This window comes from Strix uralensis, chromosome 22 (genome assembly GCF_047716275.1).
Source record: "Strix uralensis isolate ZFMK-TIS-50842 chromosome 22, bStrUra1, whole genome shotgun sequence".
Lineage (NCBI taxonomy): Eukaryota > Metazoa > Chordata > Aves > Strigiformes > Strigidae > Strix > Strix uralensis.
Window position 1 is genome coordinate 8,374,987 of NC_133993.1, and position 14,009 is coordinate 8,388,995.

The 14,009-nt window shown below is 55.0% G+C and overlaps 1 protein-coding gene across 4 annotated transcripts in view; it reads left to right on the plus strand.

Annotated features, from left to right (window-relative positions):
- The first annotated feature begins 4,200 nt into the window (after nucleotides 1-4,200).
- The window catches only part of KANSL1 (KAT8 regulatory NSL complex subunit 1), a 101,495-nt gene continuing 91,686 nt past the window's right edge, over nucleotides 4,201-14,009 (plus strand). For 3 of the 4 annotated variants that reach the window (XM_074891877.1, XM_074891880.1, XM_074891879.1), the window contains exon 1: nucleotides 12,893-13,076. The gene's annotated coding sequence lies outside the window, so the exon portion shown is untranslated. Of the gene's footprint in view, nucleotides 4,407-12,892; nucleotides 13,077-14,009 lie in introns of those variants that run through there. The other variant, XM_074891878.1, reaches the window with a different exon arrangement.

Below are 14,009 nucleotides of genomic sequence, written 5' to 3' on the forward strand. Positions count from 1 at the left end.
TCTGTGTCGGCTCAAATACGGGTGATTTAGGCTGTACGCTTCCTAGCGGTGAAACGAAGCTTTGTTAATGGTAGGCTGAGCTTTAAATGTCTCCAGAGAAAGGCAAAGCATTAATGAAGTTTGACTTGCAAGCTGCAATACTTTGTTCTGTGTCTGAATCACAGCAATGCAGAGAATGCTAGGAGTTGTTAGTATCTCAGGATTTCCAGCTCGGGAAGGTTTTTGGCACCTGATCTTTATGATGATCTACAGCTTCCTCCTGGTGCATCACGTTTCAGTCTGTTGTTCATCAGTAACTTTGCTGCTGCATCATCTCCCTATTTTCTGTCCCTCTAGTCAAAGTTAGTGACTTTATTTGAGTAAGACCTGTTCCAGGAGCAGGCACTGGTTTTTTGGTTTTTTTGGTTTTTTGTTTTTTAATGGAGCAGAAGAACAGGGTTTCTAAGGCAGGAAGCCCTGTATTCCTGATCCTCAGAGGAGTGGGGTTTAATATTATATTAGCACAGAGAATAAGACTTCCTCTGGTGCTTCTGCATATCTGCTTTTCAAATCAGCATTGGTGGAGGACCTGATTTCTTAGTTTGGGTCCAGCTGCTATATAAACCCCGGGAGATGTTCCTTGCTTTGAAATCCCACCGCGGTGAGCAGCTGGGCGAGCAGGGATAGGAGGGACCGGTCGCTTCCCTGGGGTCGCAGCACCGCACCCAGCCAGCAAACGCCTCTGCGTCCTCGCATCCAGCTGGGCAGAGCCATGGAGCAAAGCCACGGACTGGGAACGCCGGACCCACAACAGCCCATGGAGGTGGAAATGGGACAGATGAGGGTGAAGGAGACTGAGGAGCTGCTGTGGCAGCTGCAACAGAGAAACGAGACTGATGAGAAACAAGGGAGTGGGCACAGCGGGGTGATGTGTGGGACCTGGCCTGGGTGACTATCCCCTCTCCAGAGCTGCCTGTCACATTCACCTGAGATTGGGTCAATTTGGGGCTTTTCTGGGTTTCTCAGTGCTTCAGCAGGAGTGATGCTCAGCTCGGCAGAGCCGCCCCCTGCGCCTCTGCAGCCTCTCGGCACAGGCGGACATGGCCACTGATGGCTTCACATCCACTGGTGCCCATACGTCTCGTCTGTGGCCCTGGCTGCATTTCTGGTCCATCCATCAGGTTTTGGGGGTCCTCCCCCCCTTCATGTGATGCTCCAACCCACTCTCATCTGGGACCTGCTCTCCTGGCCCAGACTATTTTATTTGGCCATAAAGGATGGGAAGGATTTCAAATATCCTAATGGTACCAGTGAGGGAAGTATCAGAAATGCCTCCCAGATCAGAAAAAACAAAACACTTTCAAAGCTCAGTTCCATCAAAAATACCCCAGAAAACCACATTCAGAAAGGAACTCCAAGTTCCTTTCTGACAATCTTTACATTCAGACATTTTATCAGTTAAAAATCTCCTCCTGTTCTAAAATCCAGCAGTTCGTATCCACGTATGTGTGGAACAACAGAAATTCTTTGTTGTCGGGACATTTGGAAAGTGAGCTTAAGAAGACAAGAGGATTAGTTTGCTACTTTCTGCTTCTTTTGATTTGTTGTGTGTCTCAAGAGATTTAGGCACTTTCTGGCAGGTGTTTCTGTCTCAGACCCATCGCGCTGGGTCAGTGGCACATCTACTGCACCCTCTTTTAAGCGCTTTGTTAAGACAATCTGCTGTGTTGCTGGCAATCACCTGCAGAATATGGCCATATCCTGGATTTTCCTGAAGAACTAGGAAAAACAGGCTGGTTGCAACCACCATATGGAAACCACCTTCCCTGGGGAAGGAGAGGCAGAGGATGGTGTCTGCATGGGAGATGGTGAATGCAGCTGCTCTGTGTAGGGCGTCTAAACTTTAATTTAAATATAGATGAGTTTGGCCGCCACACTGAGTAGGGCCAGAAGTTCCCCCTGAGTTCTCCCTGCACCAGAAGTGGTGGTGAAAAATTAATTTAGGTCCTAAAACTGAAGATACCCGAAGAGAAAAAGACTGTCTGTATCTAATAACGTGTGCGTGGTAATCCTCTGACACAGAGGGAAGCCTCCTGCCTCCCCACGCCGGATGAGTTACCAATGTTCAGCTAATCCCGTGTAAAGCCTCTGGGTGTAGCGGTGTCTCTCCCTCCATCGGCATTGGCTGGTGGATGGACCTACCTGGACTTCAGGGAGGTGCTGGGGCAAGAAATCCCAGCTAAAACCAACGCAGCTCGGCTCGCCCAAGGAGCCAGAAATGGGAATTTCCTCATTTGACCCATCTGGCAGAACACACCTTTGCTCAGATGTTGGGGATATTTGATGATGGTACAAAACATCCCGGGGGTTCCTGGGGGGAGCGGGGCACTGAGGATCAGGGTGTCATCTGCGACGCTGACGTATCTAGAGCATCTCAGACATCTCCACAGCTCTGCTGTCCCGAAGGGAAACAGGGACTCTTGTCGCACGGAAAGACCATCAGCAAAAAGTGAAGGAGCTTGTCTCATTCTTGGCCTGAGGGACGCGAAGTTGTGCCTTTTATTTGAATTAAACTCAGCCCGTCGCTGGGATAAAAGCTAAAAGGCAAAAAAAAAAAAAAGCGCCAGTGGAAGCAACTGACTGAAGAGCACGGCCCTTGTGTCTCTCCACGTGAGCAGGCAGAAGGAGAAGCCAGTGGAAGGGTTTTTCTTGTCAGGGAGAAGGTGACGCCGAAGACGACGCCGAGTTCAGCAGCGTGCGGCTCACGGGGGACCCGGGGGAGCTGCTGCCGGGTCATGTCGGGTTGGCCCAGGGACCAACGCAGCTCGAGGCCAGCCCAGGCCCGGCCGGGGAACACGGGGCAGCGGTGCTGCCCCTCCTGCAGCCCCGGCATCACCCGTGGGGCTGGGGCCAGTGTCAGCTGTGGGGCAGGAGTGGGAGCCCACGTCACCTGTGGGACATAGGCCCAGTGTCACGGCTGGGGTACGGGCCTGGTGTCGTCTGTGGGACAGGGGCCCAGTGTCACCCGTGGGACAGAAGCCCCCGTCACCCACGGGAGAGGAGCCCGGTGTCACCCGCGAGGCAGACGCGCCTCGGTGCCCGCGGGACGCCAGCCCTGTGTCACCCCCGGGTCATGAGTGGCCTGTGGCCCGCGGGAGCCCCGCGTCCCCCGTGGGTCACCATCCGGTGCCACCTGCGGGGCAGCCGTGCCCCGCCGTCCGCCGCCCCCCCCCCCCCCTCCTCACCCCCGAGCCGCCCCCCCCGCCGCCGCCCCTCGCCCACCGGTCCCGCGGCCCGGGCGGACCCGTGGCTGCCCCGGGAGGCGGCCCAGCGCCCGGGGCCTCCCGGCCGAGCCGGGCCGGGACTGCGGGGGGGGGTGGGGGGGCGGGGAAGCGCGGGGGGTGTGTGGGGGGCAAGCACCGGGCGGGGGGTCCCGGGGGCGCGGGGGGGGGGGTGGGGTGCGGGGGGTGCCGGGCAGGGGGCGAGCCACGGCACGGCATCAATCACCGCCCGCCCCGCCCCCTCCCGGGCTGACTGACGCGGCGGCGGCCAATGGGACGGGCCCATGCCCCGCGCGCAGCCAATGGGGGCGGGGGAGGGCGGAAGGTCCCCACTTCAAGGCTGGTTGAGCGGCGCAGGTAGGTGCGGGGCGAGGCGCTGCCGGTGCGGGGCGGCTCGGGGGGGGGGGGCCCCGGGCCCGGGGGGCGCGGCGCGGGGTGGGTGGGCAAGGAGCGGGGCTCGCTGCCCGCCTCCCCCCCCACCGCCCGCGGCCAGCGCCAGGCCAAGTCGCGGCCCCCCCCCCCCCCCTCCTCCCCGCCGTCCCGCAACTTGGCTGCGGGGGCCGGGCCGCGGCGGGGCTGGGGGGGGGGCGGCGGCGGCTCCTCCTCCCGCGGCCGTCCCGGAGTTGGGGCCCGGGGCTCGCCGCGGGGTGTGGGGGGGGCGGCCGCAGGGCCCGGGGCGCCGGGGAGAGCTCCGCCCCGCCGCGCTGCCCGGGGGGGCCGGGCCGGGCCGGCTCCGTGCGGAGCGGGGACCCCCCCGCCTCCCGCCCCGGGCCTCCATTTTAGCCCGGGGAAGCGAGGCTGGGCCTGGGGGGGCTTCTAGAAGGATCCGGGGTAGCAGCCCCCGGCCCCCTGTACCTCGGCCCGGCCTGCGGGTGCTGCCGGGCCCCGTCCCCGCCGGCCGGCCCGCGGCGGGATGGAGGTGGAGGGGGTTACTGAAGAGGACAGTGCCCCCCCTCCTCTCTACTGACAGCCCTTTCTTTGCCCAGGTCCCGGATTTTTCCACCTCCTCAAATAAATAAATAAGAAACTTGCAGACCTACCAGGCGTCGGCAGAGGCTGGAAGGATCCGGAGGCCCTCCCCGTGCCGCCGGCTGACCGCCTGGACCGCAGGTGGCGAGGATGGGCCTGGCCAAGATGCCCACCAAGGTACGGTCTCCCCCTCTTCCCGCCTAGCAAGGCCGAGCTCAGGGTCTTGGAACCACCACGCCGGCTGGGTCGGACGCGCCGGGTCGGCGTTTGCAGGCGGTGGTTTAGTTTCTGATGGTGCGGAATGAGTCTGGAGCCCTGCGTGTAGTTTCCTGGTGAATGCCTAACTTTAAAATGGAGGTTTGGGCATGTGGATTCATCCCGTGTGTGTACAGGGTGTTTCTCTCTCTCCAAAACCGTTCCAATGCCTGTATGTGGGGAAGAGATGCGTAGCCTCCTCTTTGGGAGCGTGCGTACGTATTTCCTGGTATTACCTGTCCTTGTATGCAACAGCATCGAGACATCAAGGTATGACTTGCCCAGAAAAAAAAGGATCTCCTACTTCCCCCCCCCTATTGCGTGCATCCTTAAACCCCCGGTTTACATCAATCAGGTCCTTCTTACTTGCTGATATAATCTGGTTTATATGTGTACTTAGAATATCAAAGGAGTTTTGTGTGTACCTGTCAGAGTGGTCTCGCCTTTGTCACGTGGAAACCGAAGGTCTAAACCCGGGTTTCCGTGCCTGTGGCTTCTCCATGTGTGAGGTGGCCATAGTGCTTCTGGGTCTGGAGTGGAGGGTGGTGAGAGTTTGCCGATGCCTGTTTTGAAAAGTCACCTCTTACCTTGCTAATTTTATTACAGGTTACGAATTGCATCCTAAACGCTTAGGTGCAGCAATCAAGTTATGTGAAGCTGACTAAAACCTAAAGGGAAGCGCTAAAGGGAAGGATATTTCCCTCTTTTCATAAATCTTCAAGCCAAAGCAGCCTGACTTTAGGTCAATTATGGAGGCTGAATTTAGACAAATTCTCTTGTAATGGGAAAACCAAAAATCTTTACTCAATCCTTTCACACTGACCTTAGACAAATCTGCTCTGGTATCTGATCTCCAGTTGGCTAACACACCAGTAAAGGCTCTTATTCTTTGTACGCATAGTAACTGTAAGTTGTTGTGTGGGCTTTAAAAAAGGAATTAAAACTCCCTGTTATAGATTTTGGAGGTTATCACTAAATTTCTTGGAAGTCTCTCTTCCTACAGCGCCTGCTGAAACTGGTAGGAAGTCAGCAGATAGCTTCTCTGGCAACTGGTCCTTGTTTCCAAAGTGCCACAGGCTGATGTATTGGCTGAAGGGGGGTTTAGCTTGACACCCGCGTGGGTACTTGTATAGCCCCAGGCTGTTGTGAGCCCTGTGATTTCGGGGCGTTTGCCAACTAATGAGGGTCTACAGCAGTCGACAGCGGTGTTGCTCTAACAAAACGCTCCCCTTCCAAACATGAGCTCGTTAGCCTCGTGCTTCAGTCTGGCAAACTTGGAGGAGTAAAAAAGTAAAATTTAAGAGCGCTTAAGCCATTGTGAAATAGAGGGACAGTGTCATCTTTGTGTTGATGGCTGGGAAAGGGACAGGTAGTGCCAGCGCCGTGCAGCCTGGCCGCTGGAGAGAGAACCTCGGCTTTGGATTTGGGAGGGCTCTGCCGCTTTCTCCAACGGAGCGGGTCAGGGATGGGCATGTGGGAGGACAACGCCGGGTCCCTTCTGCTTCCCACGAGCTGGCAGGAGCCAAGGGGAAGGAGGTGTGCCTGTGGCAGCAGGTCACACGTAAGTCTGGGTGTACCGAGGAGGATGTGCAGACTGTCGTCGTGTCAGGCTGTCACGTCCGCTCGGCATTTTTGCTTGGAGGCGTTCACTTCTTGTGGTGAGGATCTAGTTGGACCTTGGTGGTTTTTTTTGAGTGTATGAGTGTGTCATCTGTTCCTGTGCCAATTGCTTTAAACCTCTGATTAGTACATATTTTGGGGCTTTTGTAGCCTGTATCCCTGACTTGTGCTCAAACTCCAGCACCTGATGATATTACTGTCACAGTTTGCAATATTTTTTTTCAACATATAAGGGAGCAACTCCACTACAGCCCTTAAGTTTTACAGAGCCCTTTACCTGCAGCTCCTCAAAGGGGAGGGAGGTTTCTCAGAGCAGAGGAGCAGGAAGGTCTGCCTGGTTCTTCACATTTAACGGGCACAGGAAAAAATCCTGCAGACTATGCTGCTCCGAAGCTCTCTGTGCTGAGGTGGTCACAGAAATGGGGGACTCGCTGCCTCATTCCTCTTGTTGCCATTTCCCTGTGGTCACCTGGGCACTGATTCTCCTGCGCTAGACTTGTCACAGGAAGTATCGTTAATAAGGAGAGCGTGTAGGGACTTGACTTTTTCCAGCTATGATCTCTGTCTGCCTGTGTTGCCGAGGGTTTGAAGGCAGGTGGATTTGGCCGGGACCGAGGAATTTGTGTGAAGCCCTGAAACTCAGGGCTTAGAACTGGCAGATTGTGTTATCTTTGGAACAGAAGCTTTGGGGGCACGGCTCTGATCTCAAGATGCTAGGTGACTCTTGAGCATGACCAAAAGAGTAAATAATCTAATATGCTGGTTATTGGCTGTGTTTCACTCTGGTTAAACTGCTGCTCCAGTTTGGGATTAAACTGAATTATAAGCAGCTACCAATAGGGTGGTAGTTTTTTCCCTGAGTCTGGAAATCCAAACAGCAATAGAATTGTTCTAAGTGCCCTACAGCACAAATAGAAGCTAATTCTCCTGTTAGTGGGTCTGAGAAAAGCCATGTGAAAGACGATGACATGAATTAATGACAGAAACTCTTAAAACTAGTGTTAATCTTGGATTGTGTATGGAGGAAGAGCTTTCATGTCCCAGTGTCAGCAGTGACTGGGGGCTGGTGTTGGGAGGACTCAGGTTTGCTGTTGACTCACGAGGGGGAGTGTGAGGTGCAGGATTTGGTGCAAGTTGAATCTGTGCAAGGTGTTCTGTGAGCCTTAGCCGTGGCTTGTGGATAAAGGAAAGTACATGAAGATTTTTCCAGCTGGAAGGTGGAGGAAGGGTTGAGTTGCTCAGCAGGTATAAATCCAGTCTTCCTCTCAGACCCGTACTGCTGGTAGCATAGCCATGCTTGTTACCAGTTGCAGGGTTCCTAACTAATTCTTTTAACTTTTATTTACATGAAAACTCTTTAATCTATTTGTCTGTTATAGAGTGGAACCGCTAGCAGTGGGAACACAAGTGTGGATTGGCTATGCTCTAACTATACAACAGACATAAGGTGTATTTCAGTGTTGAGATTTGAAAGGGTTGTCCCCTAAAGCTCAATTAGCCTGTGTGTCATGGTTTTATAAGATACAGGCTTTTACATGGTCAGTGCAGGACATGTCCCCCTCCTGTTCTTCCCCCCTCCCCCCATGATATAATTATCTATAACCTGAAATGAAAGGAATGCAACTTTTAAAGTATGCCATCACCTTACTTACTCTGCCATTCACTTGTATTTTATTTTACTGCTCACATCATTAAATGTCTGGGATCATATAGCGTACTCTGCACAAAACATACTGATTTCCGTAAAGTAGTATTGGCTTAATCACTGCCATCATGGTGTTTCTTAAGCAAATACCCAAGAAAACTGATGGGATCTGAGGCTTACTCTTGCACCTCTCGTGCAGTTTCGTACATGTGTTTTGGATGGAGCTGAGCCAACATGATAATATTGTTGGCAATTCATGGCAACCTGCATGGTACGGGCTTACAACTACGTGTAGATTGGGACTGTTCACCCTCTGCAAGTTGATAAGACCTGGCTATCTGTCCCCAGCTGGACTGACAGCTTAAAAAGTCAGGGTGCTTTATTGTGAGCACTCAGCCTGCCGTTCTTCTTCGGAAGGTGCTTCACTGTATTCCCCAAACTGGCACAGACAAGTTCCCATGGGGACTTTGGGAAGTCAGGCTCTTCTGTACAACGTGTGTTGCTCAGATGCAACAGAGTGGAGAATTCGAGTACTTTTTGGCATGACGAGACCAGCATCTTTGGCAGGGACTCAAAAATACAGTGGTGAAGTTTGTTTTTTACCTTTGTTAAATAGTCTTACATTCCTAGCCTCTCACCCCTGTGGAAACCATAGAAATACTTTTTACAGGGGAAACCATATAAATACATTTCAATTGATTCAAAATAGCTTATTGCTATGTCCTAATAATAAATGTCCCTTAACTTCACAGCAGATTAAAATAATTTCCCCCCTAGCCTAGGTAACAGTAGAGCTGTGACCTTGAGAGGTACCAGTCCAGAGACTGGACTCTCCAATATGAGAACAAGCCACACGCGTTGTCCTTGGAATTATGATTGTCTGTATCGAATGACTTGATCTAAATCATCAAGGGGGTTTTCAAACAAGGGGTGTTACTTCTTATGTGGATTACTTGGCTTTTTTTAGTGAGTAGTATATCAATTTCCTGTTTATGTCAAGCAAACTAAGACTTAATCCATTGATCTAGAAGTCCCCAAGGAAGGTCCAGGTTTATAGCTCAACCTTAGGATATGTTAGCAGCGCAGAGACCTCCCTGACCAGGGAGGTATCGGGGTTGCTGAGCTCTACCAGCCTCTGCACTATTTACCTTCGTGTGGCTCCGCTCTGTGTTTAAGGACTTTGTTCTTCTTCTTTCCTTTTTAGTGAGCGTTTTCAGAATAGCTGGCTGGGATATGCTGTGTCTGTCGCAGCTAAGGAGTGCCTTTCTTAATGTCGCTGGACATTAATGTTGAAGAATATCAGAAGAGCAATGATCACTGCAAAGGTCTCTTGTTGTACAGCTTACCTGTATTTAGCTTTAAGCCAGACAAGTTTTGCATATTCTGAAGCCTCTGTGGCCACTGACATTTGAGTTTGCTGGTTTTTGTTAGGATATCTAATGAGGTTGCAAATGAAGACGCAAAAGTTGCGGTTGGTTCTTTTGGTGGCCATTGCCTTCTCTACCTTCAGGATGTTTCTCAAACTGATCTAGCATCTTTGCAGGCTCAAAAGTCTCCCTTTGTGTGTCCTAGCATATTTGTTAATATAACTATGTACAACTATGCATATATACTTATTGTATAGAGACTGTTAACTCTCTGAGGCAGGCACAATCAAAGCAAGTCATGAGGATTAATAGGTAGGAGCAATGAACGTGTGTGGGAAAGACAAGGTAACGATCAGGTATGAGCAGTTCAGTACGTGACACTCAGCCTATGTTGAACCCTGAGGTTTGTATGTTCGTGATGTTTCATGGAAGAGGGTGATTTCAAAGGAAAACTTGAAGGATGTTGCTGTAAAAATGTAGATTCCCTGGGTAGAGCTCCTCTTGTTCACGTGCGGCAACTGGACAGTAGTAACGGAGCTGTGCAAGGGACTCATGGGTGAGGGTGGCTGATACAAGAGTAGCGAGGTGACCTGGAGGAGATGTTGCAGCGCTATTTTGAAAGGAAAATGGAGTTTGGAAGGGCTATAAAAAGGTATGTGTCAGAGGCCAAAGTTGTATTATTTTAGACTGCACAGCAATTTTTGCTACATCATCTCCAGATCAGGTTGACTGATGAAAGCTGTAGGTATGTCTGTGCTGCAGGAAGATCCAGATCTGTACCAGGCTGTCAAGCTAGAGGTCTTGGCTCTTGGTTAGGCTTGTCTCAATTACCAGAAAATTCTGCAGTGCAGAATGAACCGAAGATTAGAAACTTTGTTGCGCAGGAATTTTTTTTTTCTCCGCAAGGGACTGCCCTTCCTCTTCTGTTCCAGTAGATAAATGTATGTGTTGCTACTTCTGCTTTTTAGCTGAACTGAATTCTAGGTATATTAAAAAAAAAAAAAAAAAATCAGAGGTATGTATGCTGTTGTAGGGTTTTGTGTCCTGGCTTCCTAAAGAGCTGCCCAAGTGTAGTGGGGAGAAACAGATGAGGAGGAAGCATCAATGAACTGTTCATTGTCCAACTGTCTTTCAGAAACACTATTTCTGTTACCCTTAAGAACAGAATATATTCTCTGTGTGACCCCGTTCTGTGCTGGATATGGGTCCTGTTGGATACTGTCCTGCTGTGCTCCTTGGCACTGTTTCATCATTGACTTAAAGCCCAGTTCAGGGTCCCTAGACTAATTTTTCGAGGTACTACATGAAGTTGCTGAGGCTGAGTAAGCGGTGCGTTGGGACGGAGAATGGCCATCTAGGAGGGGAGGACTGTGACCGCAAGGGACGGCGTGCGCAGGAGCAGAGCTGGTTGTTTGCAGCTCCCTGCTAGGGCATAAAAACCAGCATCGCGCGCTCTGCTGTCCTTAGTTGGATGTTTTTTCTTGAAAAATGTTTAAGTACGAGCTGAGTTTTGAGCGTTTGTGTTGGTCAGCAGAGACATAGCCGCTATCTGGCCTCTGGGGTTGTTTTGGCTGCGAGGGCAGGTGGCCACATAGGCCCTTAGGAAAAAAAAAAGATGAAATGTGTTGCCCATGGATTTTCTGACCCCAAAAAACAGCTTTCATGGTGTGATTTGTTAAGCAATGTGTTGGATTTTAAAAGAGCAATAGCAGTATCTTGATGCTGTATCTCCAATCTTTTTGAAGGAGGGGAGCATTGCTTTTCCCCTTGTGCTGTGGTGGGATTTGAAGCAAGAGGAGAAAAGAAACTTGTCTGCGTGTGCTGCATAATCCAGATCAGGCTTGCCCATACTGGCTACGGAAACAATATCCATAGGTTTTACCTAATTCTGCAGTTGAGACTGTACAACTTTTTTATTTTTTGCTCTAAACCCAACTCCCTCGGGCAAGTACTCCTCTATAACAGCATGCACTGCTGTAGGTTTTTTTCCCCTTTGCAGACAAATGATGGTATAAAGCACTTTTTTATTGGCATAACTGCATTCCTACTGTAGAGGCAGCATAGCTATAGTGAGGGGAAAGTAGTGTGCTGGCTGAAATAGATATCAAATCAAACGGACGTATAGACTCGCCTGAGGGGGGGAGAGCGCCTTTGCCTGGCAGCAATATTGAGCAGCTTTGTGGCACCCTGAGTGTGTCAGGTGAGCGTGCGGGCGTTGGCTCCAGCTGCGCTGGGGGACAGATCGGCGTCACCCTCATGCAAATGGCAAAACTGAAGGTCAAAGAGGTGAAATGGTTTCTGCAGTCCCAAACTAATTTTTGCCTGCTCCGCTACCTCTCGGTGTGTCCTGGGCACGTGGTGAGATGGCGTTTGTTGAGGATGGGGGGGAAAGTATCCTTATGTGGGTAGGAGAAACCCTCAGCTCGGCTGCGGATCACCTGAGGGTTCCAACCTTGCGTCTCCTTATGGCTTTTGCTAAAAAGTCTGCAAAAGCGTAGCCCTTGACATCAGATCCCCATGTGCAGAGCTGCTGGGAGCATGCAGACCTCCATCCGCGAGCCGGGGAAGCCCTCGGAGGGGGCTGACGGGGCAGGAGGTCGTGCAGTGCGCGGCCAGGGCTGGATTTTTGCGGTAACGCCTCGCAAAGCTGTGCTGGCTTTGGGTGGCTTTGGGGTGCTCTGCCTTTAGGGGTTTTAATAGGATTTTGGGACAGAATTTTTGGCAATAAGGCTGAAGAGTGCAGCGGGGGAATGCAAAATGAGCCAGTAAAAAGCTCCAGGGGCTGCAGGGAGATAGAAGAGCAGGACGCGTTAGTTTTGGGGGGAAAACACTTAAAACAGTGAAAGTTTTTCTGCAGAGAGCAGGCTTTGGATGGAAAAATGGGAAGTGTTGGGTTTTTTGGGGGGGAGAATGCTTAAAACAGTGAGAGTTTCTGCGGGGAGGGGGCTCGGCCCCCCCCTCCTACCTCCCCCCCCGGGGTGCCGGGCGGGCGGCACGTGGCGGGGTGCGGGGGGTGTCGGACTGCAGCTCCCGGCGCGCCCCGCGCGGCCCTGCGGAACCCGGCCCTGCGCCTGCGCGCGGCGGGGCGGGCGCCCCCTGGCGGGCGGCGGGAGCGGAGCAGCCGCCCCCAGCGGCGGCCGCGGCGGCCGGACAAAAGGCGGCGGGTCCGCCCCGCCCCCGGCCTCCCCCTCCCCTCCCCTTCCCCAGGCCCTCCCCTCCCCTCGGCGGCGGCGGGCGCCCCTCCCGCACTGCAGCTCCTCCGCGCGGCGGGCGCCCGGCGCTGCGGCGCGGCGGCGGCGGGAGCTCGGCGGGGCCCCCTGGCTGCGGGCGGGCGGCGGGCGCGGTGCGCGCGGCGGCCGGCGGGGGCGCTGCGGCGCCCCCCTCCTCCTCCTCCTCCTCCTCCTCCTCCTCCTCCTCCTCCTCCCCCCCCCCCCCCCCTCCCTCCCCCCCCCGGTGCATTCTCCGGCTGACGGGAGGGGGAGGGCAGAGAAGGAGCCCGGCCGCCATTTTCCGAGCCGCGCCGCCGCCGCGCTCGCCCGGAGCGGGGGGGAGCGGGGGGAGAAGAAAAGCGCCGCAGCGCCCGCTCCGCCGCGCCCCGCCGCCCGCCGGGCCCGCCCCGCCGCCGCCCAGCGCTCCGAGCCGGGGGTGGGGGGGCCGCTCCCCCCCCCCCCCCCCCCCCCGCCCCCCCCCCTCCAACCCCGCTCCCTCCCTCCTCCGCTCGCCCTAGCCCGGACTGCGGCCGCCGCTCTGCGCCCGCCGAGGAAGACGGGCGAGCCCATCCCCCCTGCCGCCGGGGCGGGCCCGAGCAGGCGGGGGGGGCGCCGGGGCTGCGGCCGGGGCTGGCGGTGCCCGCCCCGGTTGCGGCGCCGCGGCTGCCCCTCGGCCGGGGCTTGTTTGCAAACTGCGCCCATTTTGTGGGGGGCCGAGCCCGCCCGGACCGCGCTCGCCGCTCGTCACGTGGTAGGTGCCGCTCGCCCCGCGCCGCTCCGCTCCGCGCCCGCCGCCCCGCGCCTCCCCCGCCGCCCCTTTGTTAGCGCCGCCGCGCCCCGCCGGGCCCCGCTGCGGGGCGGCCGCCGCGCCCCAACTTCTCCGCCCGGCGGGAGGCGGCTCCCCCGCCACCCCCCCTTCCCTTCCCGGTGCCGGGGAAAGTGCGGGGGTCGCGGCGGGGGAACCGGGGGCGGGCTGACCCGCCGGCCCGCTACCCCCCCCCGCCCCCCGCCGCCCCCGGTGCTGCGGTTCTCTCGGGCGGGGTAGGGGGGGGTGAGGGGGGATGGCGCCACTTTAAATTGAAATCCCCGGCCTGGAGGCGCCCGGGTGGGCGGCGGGGTCCCGCCGGGCCGGGCCGGGGCCCCTCACGTGGCCGGCGGCCCCGCGGCGGCGGAGCCCGGCCCCGCTCCCCCGGGAAGGAAAGGGACGGGCAGGGGAGGAGGTTGGGGGGTGGGGGGGGGAATCACCATTCCCTGACTGCGGGGGGGGGGTGTGAGGGGGGGGGGGGGGGGGCACACGCGAAGTTTTAAAAGTAAACAGAAAAAAAAATTAAATTGCATAACCTCAATCTTGCAAAACGCGTGGAGGGGAGCAGCTCCTCCGTCCCCGAATCCGCCTGGAAAATATTAACGTAGCGGTCTCCGGTAATCCCGGTGGGCTCCCGGCGCTGTCACCGGTGTCTGCGTGCGGGAGCCGTGGATGTGTCACGGTGCGCTCGCCCCTTCTCTCGGGGTATACAATAGCGTAATTTTTCATGTGGGTTTGAGCTGCTAAGCCATTTTCCTGTATTTACTTTCCGGTTGCTTATTTTTTTATTTTATTTTTTTCGAACCGTCCCTGCCGATACAGAATTATTTTTCTCAAAACAAGCTAGGAGAGCACGGCTATCCTGAAATGCTTTCCGTG